Genomic DNA, 17122 nt, shown 5'->3' with positions numbered 1-17122 from the left:
TATGGTATGGGCAGGCATAAGCTAATGACAATGAACACAATTGCATTTTATTAATGGCAATTTGAATGCACAGAGATACTGTGACGAGATCCTGAGGCCCATTGGCGTCACATTCATCCACCTCCATCACCCCATGTTGCAGCATGATAATGCGCAGCCCAATGTCGCAATGATCTGTACACAATTCCTCGAAGGTAAATGCCCCAATTCTTCCATGTCCAGCAAAATCAACAGACATATCACCCATTGAGCCTACCTTATTTACATACGAATTCAGACCCTTTGCTATGAGACTCGAAATTGAGCTCAGGTGCATCCTGTTTCAATTGATCATCCTTGAGATGATTGGAGTCCACCTGTGGTGAATTCAATTGTGACTTTTCAATGATTTGGAAAGTCACACCTGTTTAAAACCTCTTGACGTTCTCCGTCCCGTATGCGGGATCAACATCCAGCGAAAAATCCTATCGCCATATTCATAACAAAATTTAATATATATTTTTTTCAAATATAGGACTATTTTATATCGTTTTATAGATACACCTCTCCTGAATCGAACCACGTTGTCCGATTTCAAAAAGGCTTTACAGCAAAAGCAAAACATTAGATAATGTTAGAGGAGTATATCGTCAAAGTATTCACATAGCCATTTTCCGACCAACCACATGCATCACAAATAACAAAAAAACAGCTAAATTCAGCACTAACCTTTGACAATCTTCATCAGATGACACTCCTAGGACATCATGTTACACAATACATGCATTCTTTTGTTCGATAAAGTTCATATTTATATATAAAAACAGCATTTTACATCGGCGCGTGACGTTGACGAACTATTTTCCCTCAAATGCATCCGGTGAAACAGCGCTACAATTTACTAAATTACTATTCGAAAACATTTTTAAAATGTAATATTGTCATTCTAAGAATTATAGATTAACATCTCGTGAAAGCACCCGCAATGCCAGATTTAAAAATAACTTTACTGGGTAATCACACTTTGCGATAAAAGGGGATGCGATACTCAGAAAAATAGGCTACCGTTACAGGTCAGCGCCATCTTGGAACAATCGCATATCAAATCTACTCTTGTATACTATTGTAAATAATCCCTTACCTTTGATTATCTTCATCAGAAGTCACTTCCAGGAATCCCAGGTCCACAACAAATGTATTTTCGTTCGAAAAAGTTAATCATTTATGTCCCAATAGCTTCTTGTTGTTAGCGCGTTCTGAAGGCTGCACCAAATGTACCGTCGTCCGCGGGACTTCTCTCTCACCAAAATGCAAAAAAAAAATATTAAGTTCGTTCAAACATGTCAAACGTTGTATAACATAAATCTTTAGGGCCTTTTTCAACCAGAGCTCCAATAATATTCAAGGGGGGCGGTTGCATTGTCTTTCAAAACGTTTCGAAAGGGGAGGGTAGCCAGGGGCGCCGGTGTCATAATGGTGATGGCCCTCCCCATGTGACCAAGATCAACAGCCTCTCATTCTGTCAGTTTTCACAGTAGAAGACTCAAACCACTTTGTAAAGACTGGGGACATCTAGTGGAAGCAATAGGAAGTGCTCAATGAACCATAGCTCACGGTGTGATTTATAGGCAAAGTGATGAAGTTGAGTCCGCAATTCAGAATTCCACATCCTGTTACGATCTGTCTCGGGGTTTTGACTGCCATATGAGTTCTGTTATACTCACAGACACCATTCAAACAGTTTTAGAAACTTTAGGGTGTTTTCTATCCACAACTATTAATTATATGCATATCCTAGCTTCTGAGTTTGAGTAGGAGGCCGTTTAAAATGGGCACGTATTTTTTTCAAAAATCGCTGTAGCGCCCCCTATCCTAGGCGACCGTCAAGAGGATAAGGTATCACAGTTAACAGTGCATGTCAGAGCAGAAATCAAGCCATGAGGTCGAAGGAATAGTCCGTAGAGCACTTAGACAGGATTGTGTCGAGGAACAGATCTGGGAAAGGGTAGCAAAACATTTCTGCAGCATTGAAGGTCCCCAAGAACACAGTGGCCTCCATCATTCTTAAATGGAAGAAGTTTGGAACCACCAAGACTCTTCCTAGAGCTGGCCTCCCGGCCAAACTGAACAATCGGGGGAGAAGGGCCTTGGTCAGGGAGGTGACCAAGAACCTGATGGTCACTCTGACAGAGCTCCAGAGTTCCTCTGTGGAGATGGGAGAACGTTCCAGAAGGACAACCATATCTGCAGCACTTAAATAATCAGGCCTTTATGGTCGAGTGACCAGACGGAAGCCACTCCTCAGTAAAAAGGCACATGACAGCCCGCTTGGAGTTTACCAATAGTCACCTAAAGACTCTAAGACCATGAGAAATAAGATTCTCTGGTCTAATGAAACCAAGATTGAACTCTTTGGCCTGAATGCTAAGCTTCATGTCTGGAGGAAACCTGGCACCATCCTTACGGTGAAGCATGGGGGTGGCAGCATCGTGATGTGGGGATGTTTTTCAGCAGCAGGGACTGGGAGACTAGTCAGGATCGAGGCAAAGATGAACAGAGTAAAGTACAGAGAGATCCTTGATGAAAACATGCTCCAGAGCACTCAGAACCTCAGACTGGGGCGAAGGTTCACCTTCCAACAGGACAATGACCCTAAGCACACAGCCAAAGCAACGCAGCAGTGGCTTCGGAACAAGTCTCTGAATGTCCTTGAGTGGCCCAGCCAGACTTGAACCTGATCAAACATCTTTGGAGAGACCTGAAAATTGCTGTGCAGCAACACACTCCCCATCCAACCTGAGAGAGCTTGAGAGGATCTGCAGAGAAGAATGAGAGAAACTTCCCAAATACAGGTGTGCCAAGCTTGTAGCGTCATACCCAAGAAGACTCGAGGCTGTAATCACTGCTAAAGGTGCTTCAACAAAGTACTGAGTAAAGGGTCTGAATACTTATGTAGATGTAATATTTCAGTTTTTTATTTGAATACATTTGTAAAAAAATTGGGCATTGTGTGGAGATTCATGAGGAAAAAAACAAATGTAATACATTTTAGTATAAGGCTGTAACCTAACAAGATGGGGGAAAAATAAAGGAGTCTGAATACTTTCCAAAGGCACTGTAAATTGACTGATTTCGTTATATGAACTGTAACTCAGTAAAATCTTTGAAATTGTTGCATTTTGCATAAATTCAGACATGTATAGATCTTTGATGTACATATTGTTTATTTTGGTTTACAGCATGTAATTGATTCTCACTTAATCTGTTTTAATAGCATCAGTAATAATCTAAATTAATATTAAGATACTATTGATGCAATATATTGATTTGTTTAACAACGCATAGATGGTAGCAAGGCACTAGACATTTTCATATACATATTTTCAATATTTCCAACTTGTTGCAGAGAAACATACACTACCGTTCAAAAGTGTAGGGTATTCACATTGATCAGAAATACAGTTAGACATTGTTAATGTTGTAAATGACTATTGCAGCTGGAAACGACAGATTTATATTGGAATATCTACATAGGCTTACAGAGGCCCATTATCAGCAACCATTACTCCTGTGTTCCAATGGCACGTTGTGTTAGCTAATCCAAGTTTATCATTTGGATAATTTGGGGCGGCAGGTAGCCTAGTGGTTAGAGCGTTGGACTAGTAACTAAAAGATTGAATCCCTGAGCTAAGGTAAAGGTAACCCACTGTTCCTAGGCCGTCATTGAAAATAAGAATTTGTTCTTAACTGACTTGACTAGTTAAATAAAGATTTTTTTTAAATGTACTCGTCCTCTTGCTTAGTTGTGCACCGGGGCCTCCCACTCCTCTTTCTATTCTGGTTAGAGCCTGTTTGCGTTGTTCTGTGAAGGGAGTCATACACAGCATTGTACGAGATCTTCAGTTTCTTGGCAATTTCTCGCATGGTACAGCCTTCATTTCTCAGAACAAGAATAGACTGACAAGTTTCAGAAGAAAGTCTTTGTTTCTAGCCTATTTGAGCCTGTAATCGAACCCACAAATGCTGATGCTCCAGATACTCAACTAGTCTAAAGAAGGACAGTTTTATATCTTCTTTAATCAGAACAACAGCTTTCAGCTGTGCGAACATAATTGCAAAAGAGTTTTCTAATGATCAATTAGCCTTTTAAAATGATAAACTTGGATTAGCTAACACAACGTGCCATTGGAACACAGGAGTGATGGTTGCTGATAATTGGCCTCTGTACGCCTATGTAGATATTCCATAAAAAATCTGCCATTTCCAGCTACAATAGTCATTTACAACATTAACAATGTCTACACTGTATTTCTGATCAATTTGATGTTATTTTAATGGACCAAAAATGTGCTTTTCTTTCAAAAACAAGAACATTTCTAAGTGACCCTAAACTTTTGAACGGTAATGTATATCACCCCCCTCCGCTAAAACATTTTCTGCCCAAAAAACGAAAAGGGAACACTTTTCATCTATCACAATAGTACAAGCCCAGACACAGTAAAGACAAACCAAGGAACATCCGGATGCTCAGGGGAGCATTAAGAGTTTTCTGTAGTCCTTGGCAAAGTAATGTGGGATGACAGTGAGGGAGGGTAGGAGGGAGGGAGGGGTTGCTTCCTGGTGGCACCTGTTCACCCAGGCTGTGAGACAGAGCGGTGGCCTTCCGTCCAGGAGCGTGACTTCCTTCCCCTTGGCACACTGGGTAATAGAGATCAGTAATTGGTAGCTATAAATCCTGGCTGGGGACAAGGTAGGTCAGAACAGGCTGATTACTTAGGCATTACAGTCAATCTAAGCAAGCCTTGAATTGAAAGATTTGGTGAGGTGGATTCTCATTATGGGGGTGAGTGCATGTATGCATTTGCGTGGAGTGGTAGGGGCCAAGGTCCTCCTCTCGTCCCCCTCCTATAATGGCATTATGCAATGCTCCAATGCCCTCGACCACAAGTCTTGTAAACTTCGCAACAAATGTATTTTCCACCTCCTCCGTAGCTTTATACGATTTTTGGGGGAATTGTCAGAAAGCAGCCGAGGGCCCTCCTGGAGTTCTAAAACCTTTCCAGAGAACTGGCTCTTTTTTTTATTTTACGAGGTAAGTTGACTGAGAACACATTCTCATTTACAGCAACAACCTGGGGAATAGTTACAGGGGAGAGGAGGGGGATGAATGAGCCAATTGTAAGCTGGGGATGATTAGGTGACCGTGATGGTATGACAGACAGCTCGGGAATTTAGCCAGGACACCGGGGTAAACACCCCTACTCTTATAATAAGTGCCATGGGATCTTTAACGAGCTCAGAGAGTCAGGACACCCGTTTAACATCCCATCTAAAAGACAGCACCCTACACAGGGCAGTGTCCCCAATCACTGCCCTGGGGCATTGGGATATTTTTTAGACCAGAGGAAAGAATGCTTTCTACTGGCCCTCCAATACCACTTCCAGCAGCATCTGGTCTCCCATCCAGGGACTGACCAGGACCAACCCTGCTTAGCTTCATAAGCAAGCCAGCAGTGGGATGCAGGGTGGTATGCTGCTGGCAGAAGGCCAGCGTCCTGGAGGCACCTCTTCACTGTTGACGTTGAGACTGGTGTTTTGCAGGTACTATTTAATTAAGCAGCCAGTTGAGGACTTGTGAGGCATTTTTTTCTCAAACTAGACACTCTAATGTACTTGTCCTCTTGCTCAGTTGTGCACCGGGGCCTTCCACTCCTCTTTCTATTCTGGTTAGAGACAGTTTGCGCTGTTCTGTGAAGGGAGTGGTACACAATGTTGTACCAGATCTTCAGTTTCTTGGCAATTTCGCACATGGAATAGCCTTCATTTCTCAGAACAATAATAGACTGACGAGTTTCAGAAGAAAGTCTTTGTTTTCGGCCATTTTGAGCCTGTAATCGAACCCAGAAATGCTGATGCTCCAGATACTCAACTAGTCTAAGAAGGCCAATTTTATATCTTCTTTAATCAGAACGACAGTTTTCAGCTGTGCTAACATAATTGCAAAAGGGTTTTCTAATGATCAATTAGCCTTTTAAAATGATAAACTTGGATTAGCTAACACAACATGCCATTGGAACATAGGAGTGATGGTTGCTGATAATGGGCCTCTGTACACCAAAAAATCTGTCGTTACAATAGTCATTTACAACATTAACAATGTCTACACTGTATTTCTGATCAATTTGATGTCATTTTAATGGACCAAAAATGTGCCTTTCTTTCAAAAACAAGAACATTTCTAAGTGACCCCAAACTTTTGAATGGTAGTGTATATAAAAGTATGTGTACATGCCTTCAAATTAGTGGTTTCGGATATTTCAGCCACACCCGTTGCTGACAAGTTTATAAAATCAAGCACACAGCCATGCAATCTCTGCAGACAAACATTGGCAGTAGAATGGCCTTACTGAAGAGCACAGTGACTTTCAACGGGGCAAGACAAGTTCATCAAATTTCTGCCCTGCTGTGCTTCCAACTTTGTGGCAACAGTTTTTGGAATACCTCCGTGTACAAAGCGAAGTTCATACAGAAATGGTTTGTCGAGATTGTTGTGGAAGAACTTGCCTGGCCTGCACAGCAGTGGCGGTTCTAGACCATTTCAACTGGGGGGGCCAAGCTGGGGCCAGTTGTACTGTTAGAGGGGCCAGTTACATTAGACGTTATTGTTGTCATATCGTTTTGCATGTGGTACGATACTGTTGTGTTCCGCCTAAAGCCGTCCCTCTAGAAAATGTGTGGGTGAAATTAGTGTTCCGCGTTGCCACTGTCTAATAACGGATGTAAAAAAAGAACGATAGCAAAAATTAGTTATGTAAAAATTATTTCATACTCCACATTTAGGGGGGCCACAAGGGGGTCCAAAATTGTTGTCACAGGGGCACTGCCCCCCCCCGCCCCCCCGGAACCGCTAGTGCTGCACAGAGCCCTGACCTCAACACCATTGAACACCTTTGGGATGAATTGGAACCCCGACTGTGAGGCAGGCCTAATCGCCCAACATCAGTGCCCGACCTCACTAATGGTCTTTTGGCTGAATGGAAGCAAGTCCCCGCAGAAATGTTCCAGCATCTAGTGGAAAGCCTTCAACAGAAGAGTGGAGGCTGTTATTGCAGCAAAGGGGGGGACCAACTCCATATTAATGCCCATGATTTTGGAATGAAATGTTTGACGAGCAGGTGTCTACATACTTATGGTCATGTAATGTATGTTAAGTGAGGATGTATCTCTCATTGAACAAGCTTTCAAAGTGATGACCTGTTATTGAAAGTGAATTGAAAGTTTAGTTGGTGAAAATGGAACTTTCTGCCATGTTTCATTGGTGGGGTCTTTGAGTTTAATCCACTTACAGCTCATAAGTGACTAGAGGGGACTATGGAAGGTGAATTAGGGAGCAGAGCCTGCAGTATTCTCAGCATTCTCTCCAGTTCAGAGTGTGACTTAGTGGATTAGAGGAACAGTAGTTTCTCTCTCAGCCTCCTGCGGCATGCTGTATGTGGCCTTTATTTTTCATGATACAACTGCATTGGAAGTGTATCGACTCATCAATATTGGGAGTCCCTACACCTAAAGGTTTAGTTCTTAGTAATGCTATATAACCTAGCATGCTTGGTCCTTTGATTTAAAGTAATCTATGATTTTGTTAAATGCTCACAAAAGTCAGTAACTAGTATGCGTAATAGCTTTGCTGAATTACGAATAGCATTATCGGGCTCCCGAGTGGTGCAGCGGTCTAAGGTACTGCATCTCAGTGCTAGAGGCATCACTACAGACCCTGGTTCGATTCCAGGCTGTATCACAACCGGCTGGGATTGGGGGTCCCATAGGTAGGCGCACAATTGGCCCAGCATTGTCCGGGTTAGGGTTTGGCTGGGGTAGGCTGTAATTGTAAATAAGAATTTGTTCTTAACTGACTTGCCTAGTTAAATTAAGAAAATAATGAGCAAATTCATCAAATGAATACACCAAACATTTGGTCCTCTATAAATAATATATGTACTGTATATAGGCTATATGACAAATGGATGGTGTGGTGTCGATACAAAGCCCTGCAGTGTGAAGTGTTGCCACTCAGAGAAACACTCCGGCTAGCATCATCCCTCTTCTCCTGAAACAGCATGCTACTCCACTTAGCAGCCTCCATTTGGGGTGGCAGAACAAACACTGTTTTAGCACTTTTATCTTAATGCACTGCAAAACTCTGGAACACTGAAGGCATGATTATTGTACAGAGACAAGAACGGCGTGCATTTAAAGCAAGGACTTATTTAAATAGAGACTTACTGCCAACCATGTGACACTCCTGCTTTTTCTTTTCCCCAGCCTCCAAGAGGGAGAATTAGTTTGTCTGTCTCTTTGTGCATTTCCTTAGCTTGTTTTCAATGGACCTATTCCGAACATCCCTTTTCTGTGACACTGATTCCGTGGATACTTATCCTGAGTGAAATTGCAATGTTCTGCTGAATGTATTCATTGTAGAGTAGGGACTGTATCTTCCAGCTTATAGACTATCTTTTCATCCCTTCTGTCGGCTAGTTTGGCTCGGCACACAATTTCAAGGGGAGACATTTTAGGTGAAAATATGACACTGGGGTTTGATAGTGTGCATTTTGTTGAAATTGAAGAGGAGTGGCATATGGCCAGCATTGGCCCCTGTCTCTCAGCAGCAGGTGTGTAGGTGAGCCCCGGCAGACCACCGTAAAAGCCGATCTGGTGCCACGCCCGTCTAATGCGGTCTTTAGCATCTCTGATAAAATGCTCATCTCCAGCTGCTCCATGTGTGCTGCTGGAAACCACAGCAACCCAGGCATGTTCCCACAGCTCCAGAGGCCATTGATTTAATGGTGGCACGGTGTCAATGGTGACCTCATCCACTGATGTCTGCACAGCTAATGCCCCAACATGTGACGTTGACACTCTACAAGACAATACAGTGAGGGTGAGATGGATCGGCAGAGAGAGTGTCATATGTCTCTCTGTGGATGGTGGAGAATGATGGATACTCGACGTGAGGGCAGTGATGTCAGCAGAACAATTCTGAAATGTGTTGTGTTTTCCAAAATACTTTGTCTGTGAAGTCTGTGTAGTCAGACAAAAATAGCTATAACAATCAGTCTTACCATGACATTCTAATACATTTATATTTGGAAAAAACCTTTTAGACTATGCCATGTTTTGCTATTCAGACTATGAAAGATTCATTATCTATCAAATCAATCACCCACTATTAATGTTAATGGGTTTAAGTGTTAGCAAAGTAACCGACCACAAACCACCCCAAAGGAGCTCAGAGTCTGCAGCTCATCAGCCCTCAATTTGGTGAGGAATGAGGGGCAAGAGAGGGAGAGAAAGACAGAGTGGGAGAAAAATGGAGGGAGAGAGAGAGGGGGAGAGCCACTGCCGCCCACCGCTGCCTGGCCCTGACACCTTGTGAAGAGCGCTCATTCATCACACGGCGTAGGGCTTGAGCCTCCGTAAATCACTGTGGATAAAGGACGCGCCGTAAAGAATGGAATTGTGAAGGTAAGGGTTTTAAATCCCCCTAGATGATCCGAGATAAACACAGAGAGACTTTTGACAGTCCCTCGTTACCGCCGCCAGCGAGAGGAGCTGTCACCGCTCCCTCCTCGCCTTTCATCTTGCGGTACAGTCTGGCTGCTAATATCCTCAATTATCTCTGCAATATGTTGCTGGGAAAAAGGGAAAGTTCCGAAGGAAGCATTCACACAATTTAAAAGTTTTAATTTGACAGCTTGTGGTGTAATGATGGGTTCTGATGAGGGTAGGGGGCCCCAGCCTACACCCAGCCAGTGACAAATGATTGGGCTGTACCGGGGATGGTTAGTGGGTGTCAAGAGATGCTGGATCAGATGTCAAGAAGCCAAATACATGTTTCGCAGGATGATTTAAAAATCCTATTTACTCTCGGTGGAGAATGTGGGCAAGGTTTAATTATGGCAGGGCCATGACATTTCAACTGATGACAGTGGTGGTGGTAGACATGTCTGGGTATCTGTTTCTTCTCCTGCTCTAAGAGCCTGTTAACATAGTTGTTTTGGAAAAGGAACATTAAATGTGTCTTTTTATCGAGACAATCATAGACAATAGTGACAATTTCACATGGGTTTTTCTCAATGTAATGGCTTTAGTTTGTTCTCAGTGGAGTACTTGTATTATATTTCATCTAAAATACACAACTTTGGGGCTGTAACGGATTGGCAGTCGTGGTGAAGGAATGAAGCACAGGAAGCAGCGAGCACAGTGTAGTGGCGTATTTAATGTACACTCACTCATTAAACAAAATACTCCCACACACACAGGGGAGAAAATACACACGGCGTAAAATAGCGCCGACACGAACATGAACCGTCACTTTAGAAATAATGCCGCACAACACGGAAGCGGACCAGCTAACATAAATAGCCCCGCTAATTAACCAAACTAAACACAGGTGCACAAAACCAAAAGGAAGGGAAAACCAAAAAAGGGAATCAGTGGCAGCTAATAGGCCGGTGACGACGACCGCCGAGCGCCACCCGAGCAGGAGGGGGCGCCACCGTCGGTGGGAATCGTGACAAGGGCAAAGCAGACAGATACAGTTGAAGTCGGAAATTTACATACACCTTAGCCAATACATTTAAACTCAGTTTTTCATAATTCTTGACATTTAATCCAAGTAAAAATTCCCTGTCTTAGATCAGTTAGGATCACCACTTTATTTTAAGAATGTGAAATGTCAGAATAATAGTAGAGAGAATGATTTATTTCAGCTTTTATTTCTTTCATCACATTCCGAGTGGGTCAGAAGTTTACATACACTCAATTAGTATTTGGTAGCATTGCCTTTAAATTGTTTAACTTGGGTCAAATGTTTCGGGTAGCCTTCCACAAGCTTCCCACAATAAGTTGGGTGAATTTTGGCCCATTCCTCCTGACAGAGCTGGTGTAACTGAGTCAGGTTTGTAGGCCTCCTTGCTCGCACACATGTTTTTAGTTCTGCCCACAAATTTTCTATAGGATTGAGGTCAGGGCTTTATAGGCTTGAGGTCAGCCTTTCAGGTTATGTCGATATAGGACTCATTTTACTGTGGATATAGATACTTATGTACCTGTTTCCTCCAGCATTTTCACAAGGTTCTTTGCTGTTGTTCTGGGATTGATTTGCACTTTTCGCACCAAAGTACGTTCATCTCTAGGAGACAGAATGCATCTCCTTCCTGAGCGATATGATGGCTGCGTGGTCCCATGGTGTTTATACTTGCGTACTATTGTTTGTGCAGATGAACGTGGTACCTTCAGGCGTTTGAAAATTGCTCCCAAGGATGAACCAGACTTGTGGAGGTCTACAATTTTGTGTCTTGGCTGATTTATTTTGATTTTCCCATGATGTCAAGCAAAGAGAAACTGAGTTTGAAGGTAGGCCTTGAAATACATCCACAGGTACACCTCCAGTTGACTCAAATTATGTCAATTAGCCTATCAGAAGCTTTTAAAGCCATGACACCATTTTCTGGAATTTTCCAAGCTGTTTAAAGGCACAGTCAAACATTTCTGACCCACTGGAATTGTGGTACAGTGAATTATAAGTGAAATAGTCTGTCTGTAAACAATTGTTGGAAAAATTACTTGTGTCATGCACAAAGTAGATGTCCTAACCGACTTGCCAAAGTTATAGTTTGTTAACAAGACATTTGTGGAGTGGTTGAAAAACGAGTTTTAATGATTCCAATACTCACAATGTATTGTATTGACCTGACTACTTATTGAATCTGAAATGCCATATTATTTAGCTACTCGTTGATATTGTTATTCTTTGGAACCTGTATAACTAAATGGAGAGGAGTGAATTTGCATAGATAGGGCATCCGTCCGTCCGTCCGTCCGTCCGACTGATAATGACGGCGGAGTCACAGTGCATGATGGAGACACAGAGGGCATGCGACTGTCACATGAAGGTTGACTGGCTCATTAAAGGAAAGATCCCCCGATGGCACCTAGTCAGGTAATTGTCTTTTTTTCCCTTCCGTTTTTTCAATGCTGATATATATACATAGCTTCAACTGGGGAGGATAAATCAATCATTTCAAGTGTCTTGGGTAATAAGTGGAAGTTATAAATCATGGGATTTGCTCTCAGGTTTATGAAATATTGGCTGTCGAGGTGGGATACATTATCCCCTTTCAGTTAGTCAGTCAGTGTTCCTGGACCGAGGCAGTCAGTCAGTCAGTGTTCCTGGACCGAGGCAGTCAGTCAGTCAGTGTTCCTGGACCGAGGCAGTTAGTCAGTCAGTGTTCCTGGACCGAGGCAGTCAGTCAGTCAGTGTTCCTGGACCGAGGCAGTTAGTCAGTCAGTGTTCCTGGACCGAGGCAGTCAGTCAGTCAGTGTTCCTGGACCGAGGCAGTCAGTCAGTCAGTGTTCCTGGACCGAGGCAGTCAGTCAGTCAGTGTTCCTGGACCGAGGCAGTCAGTCAGTCAGTGTTCCTGGACCGAGGCAGTCAGTCAGTCAGTGTTCCTGGACCGAGGCAGTCAGTCAGTCAGTGTTCCTGGACCGAGGCAGTCAGCCAGTCACTGTTCCTGGACCGAAGCAGTCAAATCAAATCAAATTTTATTAGCCACATGCGCAGAATACAGCAGGTGTTGTAGACCTTACAGTGAAACGCTTACTTACAGGATCTAACCAACAATGCAGTTAAAAAAAATACGGATAAGAATAAGAAATAAAAGTAATTAAAGAGCAGCAGTAAAATAACAGTAGCGAGACTATATACAGGAGTCTTATGGCTTGAGGGTAGAAGTCAGTCAGTGTTCCTGGACCGAGGCAGTCAGTCAGTCAGTCAGTGTCCCTGGACCGAGGCAGGCAGACAGTCAGTCAGAGGTGCAGGTGTCAAAGCACGTAGACACGTAGGCAAGCTTTGGCTAATAGGAGGATCCATCTATAGAAGAAACGTTCACTCCATCAAGGGCTCTGTATGACGCGCAATTAGTCCACACAATACAGATCTAGGATCTTAATTTGAGCCAGTTTGCTACAGCAAGAAAATAATCCTGCAGCAACTGGACATTTTAATTATTATGTTGATTATAATTATTAGAGATTTTTGTAGGGTTTCGTACATTTTTGGTACGGGAAAATGAAGTCTGGAATTTCAAAGTGGAAATCACAAACTTCAGAAGCCTTTTTTAACCTCAAATACACTACATTTCCTTTATTCCAGGAAAGATCTCCTGCAACAGTGTGATCAAATTAAGATCTTACATCTGTATTAACATAGGGATCAGACCAGCGTTTTCATAGGGAGTATAACTCCATGTTCAAGTTTGTTCACATCAAAGTACCAGTGTCAATCTTCCTACTGCTAGTGTAATTGCCTCCGGATGTTGACTATTTCATGTGACTAGAATCAGTCCTAAGGCTGAACTTGATCGCTACAATGGTACACACATTTTATAGCTCGCATTAACAAGGTTTCCTTGATAGATAAAATAAGCAAATAACTGGTTTGGTGATGGAGTGAAACCAGGATAACAAATGGGCCCTTTCTGATAACAACCCCCCTGTGAGACACCCTGGCATGAGAGACAGACAGAGAGATAGGTTGAGGAGAGAGGCAGAGCTGAAACAGCCCACTCTGCTCCCAGTGGAAAAGCTCCATGCCCCACACAAGGATGGATTGGGGAGATTTGTAATAGTCCTGCTGCTTTTGACAAAGTGACCCAGTGAGACCTTCATCCTCATTGCCTCAGTGAAAAGGGCATCGGCAGTCGAGCTGTAGCTGAGATAAGTGGGGATCTGTCGTTTTGGGCTGCTCTGTTATAAATGGCTGCCACCTCAATCACGTGAGACAAGAGCGCTATCTCCCCTGACAACCTCTTTCTGACTTGACATGCAAAAATCTAATTGATACAAGGAGAGGGGAGGAGAAGGGGAGAGAGATTGAGGAGATATAGCTTTGGGGGAAGTTTTTTCTTTACATCAAAGTTGAAAAGCTGTCTGTGGCAGGAAGAGATCATTTCAAGATTGAGGCCTCTTACACCCATTTCTATCTGCACAGTGACCACAGATGGAACCTGTAGGCTGTTGTACCACCCACTGTACAAATTCCATGACAATACCTGCATGCTGACAGTACCATAGCCTTTGGATATCATTTACAGGGTCATAAATTCATGCGTTTTGAATACCATAAGCCATTATAAGAGTTGCTGTTTTTCACCACTTAGTGACCTGCGTGTGCTGTGGGTACAGCAGAAGAGGTTTATATTCTAGGATGAGGGTAAAGAGATTATACAACCTTGACTGTGTGTTTTATGTGGGTGTTGCTATGGACAAGCGCAGTACTTTGTTGATCAGAGTGTGTCTGAAATAGCAGAGTTGGTTGACAGAGGAGGTTGGCTGAGGAGATAGAGGAGTGTGGGTTGAAAAGACCCATCTATCTGTTCTTTTATCTCTCTCTGTGGCTTTCACTTAATAATGTACTTATTGGGACTTTTCTACTGCCTAAATATTCACTTTTTTCTTCTTGAGTCCAATCTTGTCGAGTTAGATGAGCAAGAAAGGTCATACAATGCTTGTGTTTTCGACCACTTCTGAGTTGAAGTAGCTTTCTTTGTGCCAACTTGGAAATTGGAAATACTGTTTAACCTATCTTATTAAACAAACATACAAAATGAAAGCATTCCCTCTTGAACATACCAAGTGATTAAACTTCATCTCTTTGAAATCTACACAGCTTAATCTTGTACAAAGATACACTGACTGCTGGCGAAGCCCTAGAAGACCAAAGTGTGAAGAAAGCGATCAGAAGGATAAAAGTGAGTGAGAGAAACTGAGAGAAAAAATGAGTACATGTGGTGAAGGGCGTATGATAGAGGTCAAACTCAGCCCCATGTGCACCTGGTCCCCCTAGCGAGGCCATTTGCTGTCACCTCCACTGCTGCTCTCCACCACCAAGACACCCCTCTCTGCATTCAATCCATTCAGGAAACGCTGTGCCCTTCCCACCAACACCCTGATGTTTAATTCATTCTCCAACACCCGGAGGACACTCATAACAAAAACAGGAAAAAGGGAGGAGAGAAAAAGAAGGAGAAAAAAAGAAATTAGAAAAAGACTGAAACGTCAGATTTGTAATTCCCATTTGTGGACGTGAACGGAATGAGGGGCCCAACACAGAACAAAAGAGAATACGTTGTTTGATGGGGACAAAGGACAAAGAGGAGAAAACAAACAAATCAAGAGGGGGCGGGGGTGGGGGGTTGCTTTGCTCGGCACCTCTCAACGTGCTCTCTCTTAATCAGAGGTTGATTAAGCACACTTTGAGAAGCATGGATTATGGGGCTCCCCTCGGACCGAGCTAAATTGGTCGGAAGGGAAGGAAGGCAGAGCGTGTATCGCAGCCAGGGGAACTTTTGATGTGTCAGTCAGTGCGTCTGGCATGGTTTGCTTTTATTGACCTCGCCAGCCTTGATTTGTGACAGATCCCCCGGTGCTGGGGTGAGAAAGGAAGGGAGGGTGGGTGGGAAAGGTTAAAAAAGATTGAGCTGCTGTGCAATAAAAGAATCCCCCAAATTCTGCTGACCCAATGGAATGGTCCCAAGTGTAGCACGGCATGCACTGCATAAAAACCATTAACAAAGCATCAGCAGCCGAGCAAAACGATTGGCTTGATTGATACTAAAGACATTTCCCACCGAGCCTCTACGTTTTGAATCAGAGAACACAATGTAAACAGCAGGTTTCACTCACAGATATTGTCTCTCATCTACCGTTAATGTGTTGAAGAAAGTGCCTTTGCATAGGTTTCAACATCCGTACCCATTTCTAGACAGCGTGTGTCATTTATGGATTCATGGATACTAATAGTATGATGCGTTCTTCCCGTGTGCTGTGCTCTGACTGGTTTGTAACCCCTTCAGAAAGGGTAGGCATTATTCATGTTGCGCTGGTAGCAGCACTGTTAATGTAATGAGTCAGGCTGTTAATGTGATCTCGCCTCAGACACAAAGGGTCAACCTGAGACCCTGGCTGGCGCAGACCGAGACCTCTGCGCCCTACATAACAACGATGGGACGTGTCATAGCTGATTTATATTGCCCTTGAACCTGCCAATAATAAGACCTTGTGGGCTTGCCTTTAAAAGAAGCCTGCAAAAGAGAGCACTGGCAGCCAGGGAGATAACATGAACGCTGTGTTCCCACCTATTGAAAGCCTGGCGCGGTACAGCTGAAGGCTTTTAAAGGCACCCATGTAATCTAAATGTGTCATTTCTCTCACACAGCACAGCACAGCGCTGGGATGCATTGATATCAGATAGCCCTGAGATGAATCTGACTTGACCTGTGAACATCAGAGTCGATGGCTTCTGCATCGCTACACAGGCATGAGAGGAATCAGCAATGGGTTGTAGGAGATAGGCATCGACACAAATTCAACTAGGCACAACACACCATTTTCGATAACATACTGTAGGTACAGAACATATAGATTTAATAATACAGAGATACGCATTAATGTCATTTCCAACTGTTAAGTCTCTCCAGACAGGATGTCAATCAGTCTGCTTATCATTTTGCCACCATTTTATTTACATCACAGAACATAGCTGCACAAACACCCTATCCATCCCTGAACACAACGCCATGGTAACTGGAGGAGGGAGATGCACTGTGTTTTTTTGAAGCAGCCTTATTAACTCAACCCACTTGCCCATGTAATTAAAGTGTGCTTACAGTGCAGCTAATATTCACTATGTAACCTGCGAAGGCACACAATAATTATGTGGGGCGTGACTGACAGAGATCAGGCAAAACAAACAAAGCGGGCCAGCCATCAGTCAAGTCAGTGTTGGGCCAGGTTAATAAGGATGCTCCCGCAGCTCCGTTAGATGAAGTCTGGGACTCATTCCTAGCTAATCCAATTACAGTTTGATTTTAAGGAGCTTTTTTACAACGTCACTGTCACAGAGCATTTAAAATAGTCCCACTCCGGACCTTTATGAAACTATCCTAAGCGGACAGTATTAACAAGGTAAAGAAAGTCCTTCACGAGAACTCAACGAAACGTTGAGAGGAACCAGACTCATTGACATGGGCAAATAGCAAATTAGAGGACATTTGACTTGTCTGGCCAGTGCAAATTGTGACTATAT

The 17122-nt window shown here is 43.2% G+C and overlaps 1 protein-coding gene across 4 annotated transcripts in view; it reads left to right on the top strand.

Moving 5' to 3' along the window:
* LOC123741697 (RNA binding protein fox-1 homolog 3) overlaps positions 1 to 17122 on the top strand; it is a 385849-nt gene that overhangs the window by 24267 nt on the left and 344460 nt on the right. The window lies entirely within an intron of this gene.

This window comes from Salmo salar, chromosome 03, assembly GCF_965601325.2.
Source record: "Salmo salar chromosome 03, fSalSal1, whole genome shotgun sequence".
NCBI lineage: Eukaryota > Metazoa > Chordata > Actinopteri > Salmoniformes > Salmonidae > Salmo > Salmo salar.
Note: the sequence above shows the minus strand (reverse complement) of the source record. Positions and strands in the feature narration are given on the sequence as shown.